This window comes from Manis javanica, chromosome X (assembly GCF_040802235.1).
Source record: "Manis javanica isolate MJ-LG chromosome X, MJ_LKY, whole genome shotgun sequence".
Lineage (NCBI taxonomy): Eukaryota > Metazoa > Chordata > Mammalia > Pholidota > Manidae > Manis > Manis javanica.
Window position 1 is genome coordinate 34,173,160 of NC_133174.1, and position 17,851 is coordinate 34,191,010.

The 17,851-nt window shown below is 39.0% G+C and overlaps 1 protein-coding gene across 1 annotated transcript in view; it reads left to right on the forward strand.

The window, feature by feature from the left end:
- The window catches only part of NYX (nyctalopin), a 38,149-nt gene that overhangs the window by 7,395 nt on the left and 12,903 nt on the right, over positions 1–17,851 (forward strand). The gene's annotated exons all lie outside the window — the stretch shown is intronic.

Here is a 17,851-nt window from a genome sequence, read left to right on the forward strand (position 1 = left end):
TGTGTTTTATTCATGTTGCTGTTTCTAGAGTCTAAGACATAGTAGGTGTTTAATATGGTTTGTTTGTTGAATGGGTAAAGCTGCCCAGATTAGACCTATCACAATATCTGATAAAGGTCTTGTGTAAAAAAAACCCCATATATATATGTTAGGGGGGCATTGTGTATTTTCCTTGGTTCTTGTTCTCACCACAACAAAGAATTGAAGGGCAGAAACACAGTAGTGAAGCAGAGTAAAAGTCTTATTTCAAGTTACTTAACATAAAGAGAAAAAAAATGTGCAGGTGACCTCAGGGAGGAGAGGTGTCTTGAAAGGTTTAAGTTTTATTTAAAGAGAGAAAGTGCACATTCAGAGAAGGGGGAGTGTGGGCTACTTCAGAGAGAGAGGCGCACTGAAAGATTGGGGAAAAGTTAAAGTTATGCACTTAGAAAGCACAGGCAACCTCAGAGAGAGGTGCACACTGAAAGGCTGGGGGTTCACCCTTTTAAGAATTTTTCTGGAGTCTGACAAAGGGCTAGCGGTGTGGACTTTTAAGTGCCCCCCAAATATTTAAAATTAATTTAACACAAGAAATGTACTGCTCTGATTTCTCTCTGAGATACTGGCTTCTTGGTCTGGGAGCATATCAAACAAGACCACCTGCCTGGCCCCCAAGGTGGGCTGAGTTATTGTCTGTTTGCAAAGAGTAAAGTTAAGAATCTTACTTCTTCCTAAATTTTAAAATGCAACCTTATCTTTAAGATGGAATCCTTCCTGCTTTTTCCTATGTTGTTCCAATTAGTTGCCCAGGTTGCAAATTACTTGATTAGGGCTGAAGGAGAAAAACCAGCATATAGGTAAAGTTAAAAAATAAGCTGGGCCTGAATGATTAACACAATAAAGACATGGATTATGCTGAGGTACCCTCCTTTATCTGGGGAATATTCAAACATTTCTAGGCCAAGTTGCTCCTGGCCTTTGAGCTTTAACTGATTAACTCATTAACTCTGGGTCTTTTCTGTGTTTCTAGTTTTAACTGGCTAACTTTTTGAGTCCCTTCTAGTGGGCTTTATGGCTTTATTCTTTTTCCACCCCACTCATATCTATTTTCCTGCCTAACATATATATGTACATGTATATATATATTTAAAACACTTCAAACCCAATAATAAGAGAACTCAATTTTAGAAAATCAGCAAAAATTTTTGAATAGCTGTTTCATCAAAGAAGACATATAGATGGTTAATAAGTATATGAAAAGATGCGCGGTATCACTAGTCATTAGGGAAATGCAAATCAAAACCACAATGAGATACCATTTCACACCCATTATAATGACTAGAATCAAAAAGACAGTAGCAAGTATTGAGAAAGGATGAGGAACAGCTGGGACTCTCACGCTCTGCTGGTGGGAATGCAAAATGATGCAGCCTCTGTGGAGAAGTGTGTGGCAGTTCAACATATACTTAGCATATGACCCAGCAATACCACTCCTAGATAAATTAGAACTGGAAACACACATCCTTAAAAAGACTTGCACACAAGCTTTCCATCAGCTTTAGGCCCAACAGGTGAAAACTGGAAGCATCCAAATGTCTATCAACAGGTGACTGAACACACAATTATACACCCATATGATGGAATACTACTCAACAATAAAAAGTAATGATCAATTGCTATTCAGAGCAACATAGATGAATCTTACGAACATGATTTTGACTGAAAAAAGCATTTGATTCCATTTATATGAAGTTCTAGAACAGGCAAAACTAATCTATAGTTCAGAAAGCATATCAGTGGTTGCCTAGAGCTGAGGATGGAGAAGAGACTGCCCTCAAAGAGACCTGAGTGAACTTTCTGGGTGGTAGGAAGGTTTTAAATCATGATTGAGGAGGTGGTTACATGGGTGTATAAATTTGTTATACTTACTGAACTGTATACTTAGAATGGGTACGTTTTAATGTAAGTAAATCATACTTCAATACACTTGACTGAAAGATAAAAGGAAGGCTGTAGGGAGAGTGGCTGTACCCCAAGGAGAACAAATTCTTCATTATTGAAAGTCAGGCAGTGTGGAGAGTTGGGCAGTGAGTGTGTGAGATTCATCAGTGTCATTGCATAGATAAGTAGTCCTTTCCTTTTGATTGCCAAGGAGTATTCCCTTGTATGGGTGTACTGGTTTGTTTATACATTTCCCCTATTATTGAGCATTTGTTTCCAGTTTGGGGTGATTATCAATATTTAGGCTGGGAGGCCTTTCTGGGCTTATGTTCTACTCCTCAGATGGGAAAGTTCTCCACCTTGAGATCCACAGGACCTGTGAGGCCATCAGCAGACCACCCTTTTGGAAACAGACTGAGTTCTCCATCCCCCATGGCTTACATATAATAATGCCAGAAAAGCTGTAGTGTGAATCCATGATCCTTTCTTTCCTGTCACCAAAGGTGCCTATGTAGTGTGGGGAGCAAATTCTGGGGTCACCTTGAGGTCAGAGGCCATGGGATGGTCTCCACTGCTACAATTGTGTTTTCCCCTACTGCATTTCTGTTTTCTCCAGCTCACTTTGTTTTGAAAATCCAGCACTGAGGCTTGGCCTGTGGGGCAATTGGGATAGCATTTTCCAAGAGTGGGAACGGAATGATTTCTAGAGCCAAAGTGGCTGAATAGATTTTGCTGAAACCAGAAAATTGGCCATATTTTCCCCTGCTATTTTGGTTTTATGAGACACAAGTTATTTGAAAACAATGAGAATGAAGAAACACTTCAAACTCAGTCTGTGGTTGGGAACTCCATGAGTAACTGTTCTAGCAAACCTCAAGGGGGAGAAACACATACTTGAATAGCTGAGGACCTATGAAGAAGAAATTCCTCAGCTGGGCTGCATTAAGACATCATTCTGTGGGGCATCTGAGCCTGGCCACTGCTGCCTCTATGCAGCTTGGGGGCTGGCCAGTACACCAGGCCAGAATGCAAAAGCAGGGACCCATTTCCAGTATTTGCCCACATTCAGGGATACCTTGTAATTTTTTTGAAGAAAAATTCATATAACATAAAATTAACCATTAACCATTTTAAAGTGGACAATTCAGCAACACTTAGTGTACTTATGGTGTGCAACCATCATGTCTAGTTCTGAGACATTTTCATCACCCCAAAGGAAACCCTGCACCTTGTAAGCCTACTTTCTGTCTCTATGGGTTTGCTTATTCTGGATATTTCATATAAATGGAATCATACAGCATGTGGCCTTGTGTGTCTGGCTGCTTTCACCTAGCATAATGTTTCTGAAGTTCATCCATATATACTATATGCCAGTACTTCATTCTTTTTTATGGCAGAATAATACTCCATTTTGTGGATATACCAAATTTTGTTTATCCATTCATCTGTTGATGGACATTTGTTGTTTCCATCTTTGGGCCCTTGGGAATAGTACTGCTATGGACATTGGTGTACAAAGTATTTGTTAAAATATCTGCTATCAATTCTTTTGGGTATATACCTGGGAGTGGAATTGCTGAGGCATATGCTAACTCTATGTTACACCTTGTAACATTTTCTTTTTTAATTAAGGTATCATTGATATACAGTCTTAATGAAGGTTTCACATGAACAACATTGTGGTTTCAACATTCACCCATATTATTAAATCCCCCCCCATTGCAATCACTGTCCATCAGCATAGTAAGATGCTATAGAGTCACTACTTGTCTTCTCTGTGCTATACTGCCTTCCCTGTGACCTACCTATATTGTGTGTGCTCATTATAATGCCCCTTAATCCCCTTCTACCTCCCTCCTCAGCCACCCTCCTCACCCCCTTCCCTTTGGAAACCACGAGTCCCTTCTTGGAGTCTGTGAGTCTGCTGCTGTTTTGTTCCTTCAGTTTTCCTTTGTTCTTATACTCCACAAATGAGTGAAATCATTTGGTACTTGTCTTCCTCCACCTGGCTTATTTCACTGAGCATAATACCCTCTAGCTACATCCATGTTGTTGCAAGTGGTAGGATTTGTTTTCTTCTTATGGTTGAATAGTATTCCATTGTGTATATGTACCACATCTTCTTTATCCATTCATCTACTGATGGACACTTAGGTTGCTTCCATATCTTGGCTATTGTAAATAGAGCTGTGATAAACATAGGGGTGCATATGTCTTTTTGAATCTGGGATCTTGTTTTCTTCAGGTACATTCCTAGGAGTGGAACTACTGGGTTAAATGGTATTTCTATTTTTAGTTTTTTAGTTTTTTAGTTTTTGTACATATTGCTTTCCAGAATGGTCAAACTAATTTACATTCCCACCAACAGTGTAGGAGGGTTCCCCTTTCTCCATATCCTCACCAGCATTTGTTGTTCCTTGTCTTTTGAATGTTGGCCATCCTAACTGGTGTGAGGTAATATCTCATTGTGGTTTTAATTTGCATTTCCTTGATGATTAGCGAGGTGGAGCATCTTTTCATGTGCCTGTTGGCCATCTGAATTTCTTCTTTGGATAAATGTCTGTTCAGATCCTCCACCCATTTTTTAATCAGGTTATTTGTTTTCTGGATATTGAGGCATGTGAACTCTCTATGTATTTTGAATGTTAACCCCTTATCTGATAACTCATTTACGAATGTATTCTCTCATACTGTAGGATGCCTTTTTGTTCTGCTGATGGTATCCTTTGCTGTACAGAAGCTTTTTAGTTTGATGTAGTACCATTTGTTCATTTTTGCTTTTGTATCCCTTGCCTGAGGAGATATGTTCATGAAAAAGTTGCTCGTTTATATTCAAGAGATTTGGGCCTATGTTTTCTTCTAAGAGTTTTATGGTTTCATGACTTACATTCAGGTCTTTGATCCATTATGAATTTACTTTTGTGTATGGAGTTAGACAATAATCCAGTTTCATTCTCTTACATGTAGCTGTCCAGTTTTGCCAACACCAGTTGTTGAAGAGACTGTCATTTCCCCATTGTATGTCCATGGCTCGTTTATTGTACATTAATTGGCCATATATGTGTGTATTGATATCTGGGTTCTCTATTCTGTTCCATTGATCTATGGGTCTGTTCTTGTGCCAGTCACAAATTGTTTTAATTATTGTGGCTTTGTAGTAGAGCTTGAAGTTAGGGAGCATAATCCCCCCAGCTTTGTTCTTCCTTCTCAGGATTGCTTTGGCTATTCAGAGTCTTTTGTGGTTCCATATGAATTTCAGAACTATTTGTTTTAGTTCTTTGAAGAATGCTGTTAGTATTTTGATAGGGATTGCATTGAATCTGTAGATTGCTTTAGGCAGGATGGTCATTTTGACAATATTAATTCTTCCTATCTATGAGCACGGGATGTATTTCCATTTGTTGGTGTCTTCTTTAATTTTTGTCATGAGTGCCTTGTAGTTTACAGGGTATAGGTCTCTCACCTCCTTGGTTAGGTTTATTCCTAGATATTTTATTCTTTTTGATGCAGTTGTAAATGGAGTTGTTTTCCTGATTTCTCCTTCTGCTAGTTAATCAGTAGTATATAGGAATGCAACAGATTTCTGTATGTTAATTTTGTATCCTACAACTTTGCTGAATTCAGTTATTAGTTCTACTAGTTTTGGGGTGGATTCTTTAGGGTATTTTTATGTACAATATCATGCCATCTGCAAACAGTGATAATTTAACATCTTCCTTAGTAATCTGGGTGCCTTTTATTTCTTTCTGTTGTCTTATTGCTGTGGCTAGGACCTCCAGTACTTTCAGCTTTTCACTGGTAAGTATGATGTTGGCTATGAGTTTGTTGTATATGGCCTTTATTATGTTGAGGTACTTGCCCTCTATACCCACTTTGTTGAGAGTTTTTATCATGAATGGATGTTGAATTTTGTCAAATGCTTTTTCAGCATCTACTGAGATGATCATGTGATTTTTGTCCTTTTTGTTGATGTGGTGTGTAATGTTGATTGATTTTCAAATGTTCTGTCCTTGCATCCCTGGAATAAATTCTACTTGATCATGATGGATGATCTTTTTGATGTAATTGTGAATTCAGTTTGTGAATATTTTGTTGAGGATTTTTGCATCTATGTTCATCAGAGATATTGGTCTGTAGTTTTCTTTTTTTGTGGTGTCTTTGTCTGGTTTTGTATTAGAATGATGTTGACCTATAGAATGAGTTTGGGAGTATTTCCTCCTCTTCTACTTTTTGGAAAACTTTAAGGAGGATGGGTATTATGTCTTCTCTAAATGTTTGATAAAATTCAGTGGTGAAGCCATCTAGTCCAGGAGTTTTGTTCTTAGGTAGTTTTTTGATTACCAATTTGATTTCATTGCTGGTAATTGGTCTGTTCAGATTTTCTGTTTCTTCCTGGGTCATTCTTGGAAGGCTGTATTTTTCTAGAAAGTTGCCCATTTCTTCTAGGTTATCCAGTTTGTTAGCATATAATTTTTCATAGTATTCTCTAGTAATTCTTTGTATTTCTGTGGTGTCTGTAGTGATTTTTCCTTTCTCCTTTCTGATTCTGTTTAGATGTGTAGACTCTCTTCTTTGATAAGTCTGGTTAGGGGTTTATTTATTTAGTTTATTTTCTTGAAGAACCAGCTCCTGGTTTCATTGAATCTTTCCATTGTTTTATTCTTCTCAATTTTATTTATTTCTGCTCTGATATTTATTATGTCCCTCCTTCTACTGACTTTGGGACACCTTGCAACATTTCCTACTACACAGATGAATCCAATTTTTATAAAGTTGGTCCACCTAGACCCTGGTTTTTGACTTGTGTTGTATACTGGAATCACCTGCAGAGCCTTAACAGTACCAATGCCTGGTTCCAGCCCTGAAGATTCTACTATAATTAGTCAGGTGTATGACTTGGACATTGTGACTTATGAATTGGTTAAAAGCTCCTCAGATGATTCTAACGTGTCACCCAGGTAGAGAACCATTCTATACTCTTACTTGATGTCTACTTATACTAATAACTTCAGTATTCTGATACTTGGTGTCATACGTTCCACTCTGGGGTGGATTTCCCTGTGGTCGTTGAAGTACTGGCCCCTTGGTGAGATTTAATCCTGTGACAACAGTGGCTCATGGAACCTGCTATTAGCTTGGCCCAATGCTGTCACAGCTGTTTCAAGCATCACAACTCATGTATTCCTCATAATTGTCTGTCTGTTACAGATGGGAAAACCGAGATGTAGAAAGGTTCTCTGAGGTTTAAAAAACAAACAAAAAAGGCAGTATGAGAGAGCAAAGATGACAGGCAGTGGCATCAGAGTTTAGGAGAGAACTCGAGTGAGAGGCAGAGCCATTAGGATGAGTGTTTTCAGACTGAACATTTGGTGAAGCCACCTATGTGGATCCGGAGCTGTGACAGAGGCTGGCTGAGCATGGAGCAGTCCTGAGCCCATGGCAATCCTGCTGAATGTCTCATCTTCCCCTGCCAGAGTCCAGCTCCAGCGGGGGGGGAGAGGGGTGTGAAGCCCAAAAGGATGAGATGGAGTTGGTGCACGGAGAGACAGGACACAGAGTCAGATAGAGGTGGTCTCTTGACAAAGTGCTGATGACAGCTTTATTTATACCATTTTGCACAAGGATATGATTTTTTTATTGTTCTGTTGATTAATTGGTATAGACAATTGATTAATAGGTATAGGCAAGCTTTTTTCTTTCTTCTTCTTTCTAATCTATTCATGGTTGGTCAAGTGTTAGACAGGTGATTGTTTTCTGTTCTTTGACCAAAACTTTTCTTAGCAACTTGTACTCTTTTATGTTTTACGTTTCTATGCAACGCAGTTTCTAAGTAGTGCATGTGACCATAGGAGCGTGCAGTATGCAGCAGTGACTATGGAGTCTATCAGCTCAGGGTGAAATACAGGTCACCTACTGCCACAATTAGCTAGGATTCTTTCCCACAAAAATATTCTTAGAGGCTTTAATCAACTTATCATCAATCTAAAATCATAAACTCATATCTTCACCTTATACCCCTTTATGGGGCACAGTAGGCAGCAAACTAAATTTCCCTTTCTTATCTACATTTCTCTTTCTTCTGTGTGGATACCAAAATCTCCCTGACATATGCTACACAGCTCTCCATGACTCCACTACTGCAGGGACTAAACAAGTTCTTACATGGTGAACAATGCAAGGGCATTCATATCATAGAAACTGTTTCTGTTTTAACTATAAATCTTAAAACTATAAACAATCAAGTCAAATATGATGTATGATTATTCATTTGATTTTTATACTTTATATGTGAATCTCACAATTTCTCCTTTACATTTCTAATAAAATGTGATGTAATAGGTAGATGCAAGATATAGATAGAAAGCATGATTTGGTGCTGTAAGAGGGCAAGTGTAGATGATCAGGCCTGTGCCTGTAGACTAGGTATTAATCCAAGCTGAACAAGGGCAACAAAACATCCACAGGTGTAGAAGATTTCTCTCAAAACTGGGGGGGTGAGGTTCTAAGCCTCACCTCTGTTGGCCCCCATTTTCTCACCTGATGGCCCTCCTGCGACTGTGCCTGTCTTAGGTTGTTCCTCCCTTGAGGAATCTTACCCATCTCTGGCTAACCAGCCATCTTCCAGGGCCATACAGGGAGATGTAAAGCTGGTGAGTGAGAGAGAAGTAATGTTCTTTGAAAATGTTAGCTTTTTACTTCTTTGTAGATTTATGCCCCATGGCTTCTATGCCCAGCACTTGTCTTGAGGTATCTTTACCACTTGGAAAAATTATGGTACTTGGTAATTTCACGTATGAGGCACGAATTCTAGTAAAGGGCTGTAATCAGGAAGAAAGAAGAAAAACTATAGAAGTAGCAAATAGAAGAAAACGTGAGAAGATTGATTAAGTGTCAGACAGGGTTATTCCATTCAGTATTCCCCTATAACTCTATTTCTCTAATTTTCCTATAAAACTCTTCATCACTAATTTCACTAGCATTGCAAACAAGGGGGGCATTCCCACTTAGGTGGAGATGGGGCAGTCAATGTTTGACTAGCTACCTGCAGGTTTTGGTATTCTATGCCAAGATTGCCGTCTGGCCCCTGCGTGTTCTATTCTTCAGGAGCACTGTCCTGAAAAGCTTCTGGAAAGTTTATGTTCTCCTCCTTTCTGTATCGCTTAGCAAAGGTTAGCTTAGTCTTTGGCAAAAATGCAAGCAAAAGCAAAGCTAATAGTATAATGGAGAAAAACAAAATCAAGGTCGGTAATAGGGGGAGCCAGCTGTGAAGGCCCCTGCTTTGTGGGAGTCTCCTCCAGCCTGAGCTTTGCTACACAGCTTGAGTAGCATGGCTCCCACCATTCCCCTCCCTATCTCAGACTGGGAATAAAAGCACTGAAGCCTTTTCAGAGTTCCACATAGATCCTTCCCCAAAATACTGGAGCAAGAAGAGAAATTGCTAAGCAACTGCCAATGAATTTGACCTTCTCTTCTCATAAGCTGTGATCTTTATTTTAATTTGGTGACTGTTTTTCTGGCTTAGGTATTCCCATGGAACTCAGCTCTGGACAGCCAAGGAGATGTGTTTTGGGAATGATCACTGCTGAGTCCAGGAGAGTCTATTTTTCATTTGGGTTTGGAAAAATCAGGGATGGCCCAAACAATTTTGGGTCCCATTTTTTTACATTTCCTCTCAATGAATGGCAAGGAGCTTCCTTTAGGTTGGGGAGCACAGCCTGGTCCTGAATTTGAGTCGTTCCCTCTTTCGATGTGAAGAGAACATGAGGTTCTTTGGGGTAAAGGGGAGGAGCCAGTACTCAAGAGATTAATGGAAGTTGCCTTACTTAGGATGTTGCTCAAGGATCTTGTTGCAAACCATGGAAACCCACTCTAGGTTGTTGAAGCTGAGAAGGGGTTTATTCAGGGATGTTAGGTATTCTCAGTCTTCCTGCTTGGTTCCTGCCTGGAGCAATGCCTAAACCAGTTAGTGGGGCAGTTCCAGGAAAGACCCTGTGGCCACCACTACTGGTAGACACACCTGAGCTCACACACATCATGCTGGGTGTTGGGTGCCAGAAATTCCACCATGGCAGCCTGAAAGCTAGATGCTTCTGCCACCATCCTGGCCAGAAAATGGTTTCTGCCTGGCACCTGCTTCTGAATCCGGACCTTGCTGGGTATGTCTGAGCGAGTAAGTTAGGTCATGTGCCTGGGCCCTAACTGCAAGGGAAGTTGGGACAGAGGGTTTCTGGCTTATTTCCTGAGGCAGGACTTAAAATATAGGAAATTCCATAAATGTAGACAGAGTGCTTAAAAGGTGCTGAGTAGAGGGAAAAGGTGTCAGATGTCCACTACTATCAGAGGTGGTTTGGTTGCAAGGAACAGGAATCCACTCCACACAGACGGTTTGAGTGAGTTTGTGAAATAAAAATGGGGAAATGTCACAGAAACGTCTATAGTAGGGCCTTACAGGAACTAGAGAGCCTGCCAGCAGCTTCCCACTTTCCTTGATCTCCATCTCTGATTTTTGCGTTGAATCTAGTCCTCTCTCTGCACCCCAGCTTTCCCACCTTGTCCCTGGCTCCTGCTCCCCTATAACTTTGACTTGCACATGGCTTTGGTACAAACCCCAGCCCCAGTGCTTTACAGGTTGATGCTCACATGATCTCACTGCCTGTTCCATGTTCACGTGAAAGGAAGGAATCTGATTGGCTCTGCTTGGGTAAAATGTTCACCCAAGGTCCAAACAGCTGTATCTGGGAGGAAGCGGCAGAGGCACGTGGGGCTATGAGTGGGATATTTTTTTCTTAGAGGCTGTGGTTGGCAACAGCTGCTGTCCAGCCATGGAAAATGAGAGCCAGAAGGGCCCCCTTTGGTCAGAAAGTTCAGGCCCTTCTGTTTACAGTTAGAGAAGCGGAAGCTCAGAAAGCCTAGGGGTGTGTGTGGGGGAGGATAATAGCATAGTAGAAAGACAAAAAAAAAAAGGTTAGTGTCGCTTAACCACCCTGAACCTCAGTTTCCTCTTTTGTGAGAAGAAAATAATAGTTACCCTGCAGGGTTGTCATAAAATTAAATGAAAAAAAGGTATGTAAAAAGCTTAGCCCTGAGCAAAACACTAATTAAAAGTTGGTCGTTATAAGAGCAACAGAAACCCATAAAGTTAAATTAATTTGAGTAGTCTTGTATATGCACATAACATTCCTAAATTATGTCCAAATACCTATAGGTATTTGCTGTCTTTTGGGCTGGAGTCCATCTCCAGACCTTGTTCTGTTGAGTTCCTAGAGCCACTGCCAGCAGCTTTGTTCTAGGACTGTATATAAATGAAACCATATAGTATGTATTCTTTTGTGTCTTTTACTCAAGATAGTGTTTTTGTTTGTATCAGTAGTTTGTTTCTTTTTATTGCTGAGTAGTATTGTATGAATATGTTAGAACTTATTTCTGCACTCTACTGAGTTTTTATGTATTATGAATAAGCCGCTATTAGCATTCTTGTACAGTCTTTATGTGGACATTTTAAAAACATTTCTCTTGGTAAATACCTACCAGTGGAATTGCTGAGTCATAGAGTAGGCGTATGTTTAGCTTTAATAGACACTGCCAAAGTTTTCCAAAGTTACTGAACTATTTTCCACTCCCACATGCAATGTAAGACAATCCAGTTTTGTTCTATGTCCTCACCAACATTTGAGATTGTCAGTCTTTTGGATTTTAGCCATTCTAGTGGGTGTGTAAGGAAATCTCATTGTGATTTTAATTTGCATTTCCCTAATGGCTAATGATGTTGAGCACTTTTTCATGTGCTTAATGACCACTTAATATATTCTTTTGTAAAGTGTTGAAGTCTTTCACCCATTTTTTATTTAGTTGTCTATCTTTTCATTATTCATTTGTATGGGTTGTTTTTATATTTTGTATAAGTTTTAAATATGTATACTGTGAGTACTCCTTTCCTTAAAGGTATCTTTTTGAAAAACATCATTGTTGAGGTATAATCAACATATAACAAACTGAACATATTTAAGGTGTACCCCTCTGAAACCACCTTCAGCACAATCAAGACAATGAACAAATCCATCACCTCCAAGATTCTTCCCCCTTTGTAATCCCTCCCTCCTGCCCACCTTGCTCTCCACCCATCCCCCAGCAACCACTGATCTTTCTGTTACTATAGACTAATTTGCAGTTTCTAGAATTTTATGTAAGTGGAATCCTATCATAAGTACTCTTTATTTTTTCTGGTTTCTTTCACTCAGTAGAACTATCTTGAGATTCATCCATGTTGCATGTATCAATAGTCCATTCCCTTTTATCACTGAGTAATATTCCATTGTATGGATATATCATAATTTATTTACCCATTCAACTCATGATGGGTGTTTGCGTTGTTTCCAGTTTTGGGTTATTATGAATAAAGCTGCTGTGAACATTCCTTCTCAAGTCTTTTATGTGGACATATGCTTCCATTTCCCTAGAAATAGAATGGATGGATCATAAAGAAGGTGTATGTTTAACTTTTAAAGAAACTGCCACATTGTTTCCAAATGTGGTTGTACCATTTTACATTCCCACCAGCAGTCTAAAACAGTTCCAATTGTTCCAAAGGCTCTCAAACACTTGGTATGGTCAGTCTTTCTAATGTTAGTCATTCTAATAGGATGCAATTCTAATTTGCATTTCCCTAACAACTAATGATGTTGACCATCTTTTCATGTGTTAGCCCTCTGTATATTGTTTGTGGTAAAGTATTTCTTCAAACATTTTGCCCATTTATTAATTGGGTTGTCTGTTTTCTTATTATTGAATTTAGAGAGTTCTTTATATATTTTGTATCCAAGTCCTTTATGAGCTATATACAGAGAAAATATACAGATAGTTCCTCCCACTCTGTGGCCCATCTTTTCATTCTCTTAACAGTGTCTTTCAAAGAGCAGAAGTTTTTTATTTTGATGAAGTCCAATTCATTAATTTTTTTCTTTTATGGTTAATATTTTTTTTTGTCCTAAGAAATCTTTGTCTATCACTAGGTTACAAAGATATTCTATGTTATCTTCAAGAAGCTTTATAGTTTTAGCTTTTACATTGGGTCTATGCTCCATCTAAAATGAATTTCTGTGTATTGTGTGAAGTAGGGGTCAAGATTCTTTTTTTATTTTCCAGGGATTCCAATATGAATCTTTAATTTATTGTGGTCTACCTTGAATTAATCTTGTACTGCTTCATGTATAGTGTTAGATCCTTATGAGTACAATTCAGCTTACTTCCCTTCCCATCCTTTATGCTATTGCTATTATACTTTTCATTTATTTATATGTTATAAACTCCACAGTATCTTGTTATTTTTGCTTTAAATAGTCACTTGTCTGTTAAGCAATTAAGATGAGAAAAGAGTAATATTTTATGGTTAGTGACATATTTGTCATTTCCATTACTCTTCATTCCTTCCTGTAGATCTGATTTTCATCTAGTATTTTCCTATAGGCTAAAGAATGTCTTCGTTTCTTGTGCAGAATTGCTGGAGATAAATTTTTTCAGATTTTGTTAACTTGAAAGTTTCTCTATTTTTCTTCATTTCTGAAGATACTTTCATTGACTGTAGAATTCTAGGTTGCCAGATTTTGCTTTTTGTCCAGCAGTTTAAAAGATATAATTCTATTGTCTTATAGCTTCTGTTGTTTCTGAGAAGTGAGTCACTTTTTCATTGTTTACTCTACGTAATGTGTCTTTTTTCTTTGGATGCTGTAAGTATGGGGGAAATATCCTAGGGCAAAATACCTTTGAAACCAAAATCATCAAAGGGAGAAATAAAGTTTAAGAAACCCATTTATTTCTTACAAGCTGTCGTCCCGTCTCTTTCCTTGACCAGGCTGCAGCAGAAGAGAGCTCCACCCAACCTCTCCAGTCTAGCTAAACCCTAGCACCCTTGCAGGCCCTTGTAATTATCTATTGATATGTGGCCATTCTGTCCACCCTTGAAACACCTATTGATATAGAGATGCACTAAAGCCAGGTGACAGATTCTGGAAATATTGGAATTTTACCCACACATGCTTTAATGAATTTTCTCTATCTTCAGTTTCAGCAGTTTGACTATGATGTACCGTGTGTGCGCGCATGTGTGTGTGCGTGTGTGTGTGTGAGAGAGAGAGAGAGATATTAGTGGGAATTGCCGAGCTTACTGTTTTTAATCAAGAAATTGTCTTCCATTATTTTTTTTGCCATATTCTCTCTATTCCCTCCTCTGGGACTTCAGATGCATGCATATTAGTCTGCTTGATACTGTCCCACAGGTGATTAAAGTTGTAATCATATTTTTTCCAGTCTTTTTTCTCTCTTTACTTTACTTTGGGTAATTTCTATTGACTTATCCTCTCTTCCAGTTCATGACTCTTTTTTCCTTCTGTGTCTAATTTGCTGTTTTCTTATCTAATGATTTTTTTAGAAGTTCAGATATAATTTCAGTACTAAGATTTCCATTGAGTTCACTTCAACAGTTTCCATATCTTTTCTAAAATTCAAAATCCCCATGTCTTCACCCGTTACATCCATCTTTTTTTGTAAATTCCTTAACATATTTATAATAAATCCTTGTTTGTTAATTCCAACATTTGGGCTGCCTCTGAATCTGCTTCTGTTAACTATTTGTTTTCCTTTTGGTAAGTGTCATGTCTTGCTGCGTTTCTATTATCTAGCATCATTTGACTGTATACCAGGTATCATAGATGATAGTTGTAGAAACTCTAGATTCTCTTATCTTCCTTTGAAGAGTGTTGAATTTTGTTTTGGCTATTCAGTTAAATTATCTTAGCAGATAACCTGGATCTTGGGAGGCTTGGTTTTAGGCTTTGTGAGGGTAGGCCTACTTCAGTTTTGCCCTTTGTCCTGGGAAATTGTCTTTGCTCCTAAGGTGTGGCCTTCTGGGATTTCAATGGAAAGCTCCATGTATTTTACAAGCCCTTCTGACTTGGTGGACCTTGAACTCTTAAACTGTCTCTTATTACTGGGAAATTGCTGGAATCTCTGTTTAGCTCTTTTGGCCTTCAGCTCTTGGCTCCTTGAAGTCACTCCACGCCAACGCACTTAGCAGTCTAACAAGGATCTAAGGGGAGTCTGTATGCTAATGGCATGGCTCCTCTTTTGTGGCCACTCTTTTCTATGTTTTCCCACCTCAATTTCTAGGCACTGTGGCAGCTATACACTCTGACCTCTAACTTGTCAACCCAATAAGACTCTTGCTTTCTGCATAAGCTCTACTACCCATGCTCAGTATGGACTTGAAAACACCCCAAGAGGAAAAGCCAGTTAAATGTAGTTCTCATCTAGTTTATTTCTCTTCTTTCAAGGGTTGTATCTACTCTGGTTGCCTGTTTAGGTTGTTCCCTAGTGCCTTCAAACATAAAATATCATTGATATACAATCTTAAGAAGGCAAACATTTTTAAAAAATATTTTTTCCAGAGTTTACACTAGCTATCGGGTGAAATGTTATCTGATACAAGCTACTCTGCCATTATTGCAAGCAGAATGTACCTGAATATGTTATTATTTTTAAACATTTTGTTTTGGTGTCCTGTTTTTCTGGATCACTAGGTATATACTTAGTTTTTCATATTGGATAAATCAATACTGGAGTTTGGTTGTCTGTTCTGAGAATTTACTTGATTTGATTTAAATGTCACTAAATAATCCTGTAACTTAGTTACTCCTAATGGCTCTCAAAGTTCAAGAGGTTGAAAACAGGTCTCTAAACAATGACAACATCTTGAGTGTTTAGTTAAAATTTAAAATAAACTTCAGTCTATTTTCTGAAATAGGTAATACATTCACATGGTTCAAAATTTGACAGGAAAAAAGGATATACAATAAGAAGTTTCACTCCCACCCCCCTGGCACATGTTTTTTAATAACTGGCAACTACATTTTTGATCTCTTGCATTATACAAGCAAAATGATTGTATTCTGTCATAATCCCATGAATTCCTTGGCAGAGAATTTTTTAAAAAATCAGTGACATCCTCCAACAGGAATCATTACAGAGGAAGACATCAATTCCATTTAGTTCTGCAAACATTTACTGAGCCGTACAGTGTGCCCAGAACGTTAGCTATTGTCAAGTAGAAACATGAGTCATATGGTTGAGATTGCACTTCTCTTAATTAGAAAGGAGAAGAGAGTAGAATAAAGGACTATTTGTAAGGAAATCTGATGCCTTCTATTTGACCCAGTTGGAAGAGTTAATAGAAAAAGGTCCCACCTCTGTCCAGCTGACACCTGGAGTTAAGGTTATATTCTTGGCCCTGTCTCTCTAACAGGGTGTCCCTCCAGCCCAGCAGCTGCTCTTTTTACAGCCAAGCTCAGCAAAGGGTCCAAGAATCTTGATGGAAGCTTGGTGTCTAGTTCACAGTTCTCAAAAGCTAAGTTAAGCCTCTGAAATGTCAGAATGTGGAACTAGCTACAGTTTACAATTGAAGAGTTGTTCAAAGGGCTGAGTGTTCTCCAGCCAAGTCTGAAAGGGCTGAATCCCCTTCCCAGCAGCTGAGAAAACATGGAGTGTCCACAACAGATGTACTGACAAGACACTGGAAGTGCAGCAAATCTAGAGAGGCAGCAGCAAGTATATTCTACACATGCCTTGTGTGGTCACACTTTCGGGTTCCCGCAGTGGCTTGGGTAGGCCAGCTAGGGTAATGTGTACATGGTGAAAGGGACACATGGTAGGCCAGGGTGTTTGCTATGAATTTGGGAGTGCTGCTGAGGAGAGGGAGAAATTGTGAATATCAGTGGTTAGCTTTACACTGGGTTCCTCTGTTCCTCTGCAGGAATTTCACATCACGCACACTCCACCTGCGAGCTGCTGCTGGCCAGAAAAATAAAATCTGTGCATTTTCTATGGGACTAAAGATGGGGCTTGGGACCTTTGGCTACTGCAGGGCATCACACCATGCAATTTTGCTTTGCTGCAGATGGCAAGCCTACTGGAGGGCTTTGAAGTCTTTATCTGATCCTCCATTCAAATGCTCACAACAAAATTAATTTATATGCACCATTCTTTCCTGTGATGATGTAAAAATGTCTCTAGAGAGCAAGGGCTGGTGAGTGGAAATTAACTGCACAGCGCATATAATTATTTTCTTGAGCTGCAGAAGGTCACTGATAGTTTATTTGGTATTCTGTCCTTGTGGCTTAATTTTAGTGACTGTTAAAGAAAAAAAAGATCTGCAAGCTTTTCTTTCATTTCCAACCTCCTGTTCCTTAATCCTCTCTTCTTCAGGAGGCTTAATTTGCCCAGTGGGGTTTTCAGGACTTGAATTCTTATGGTAGGAGGGACTAGAGCTACACCAATAGAAATATAATACATGCCACGTGTGTTTAAATTTCCTAAGTAGCCAGTAAGAGGAAACAGTTTACATTAATTTTAATATTTTAGTTAACCCAGCATATCTAAAGTATCATTTCACCATGTAAGTATTATAAAAATTATTGATGAGATAATTTACCTTTTTTTTGTACTAAACAGATATTTGAGATCTGGATTGTATTTTATACTTCAACAGCACATCTCATTTTGGGCTAGCCACGTTTCAAATGCCCAATAGCTACATGTGCCTAGTGGCTACAATACCAGACAGCCCAGGACTAGAGCCCAGGCCACAGTGATACCTTCCAGGTCCTCCTACACATGCAGACAATGAATCTTCTAAGCCTCATTCTAGAAGAGCGCGAGTGATGATACAGTCAGGAGGGGGTTTAGAATGGGGTCAGATACCAGAATTCCAGATGAGTTTTGCTGATGAAAATAACTAGAAAGCAAAGGGGAGGGCATCATGGATGGAGAACCTTGTATAAGGTCTGGAGGCAGAAAGAGGCCATTTGGAGGACACGTTATGTAGGAGGTATGAGAACTTGGTGGAGGGCTGAATCCTGCCATGTGGACAGGTAGCATTTTACCT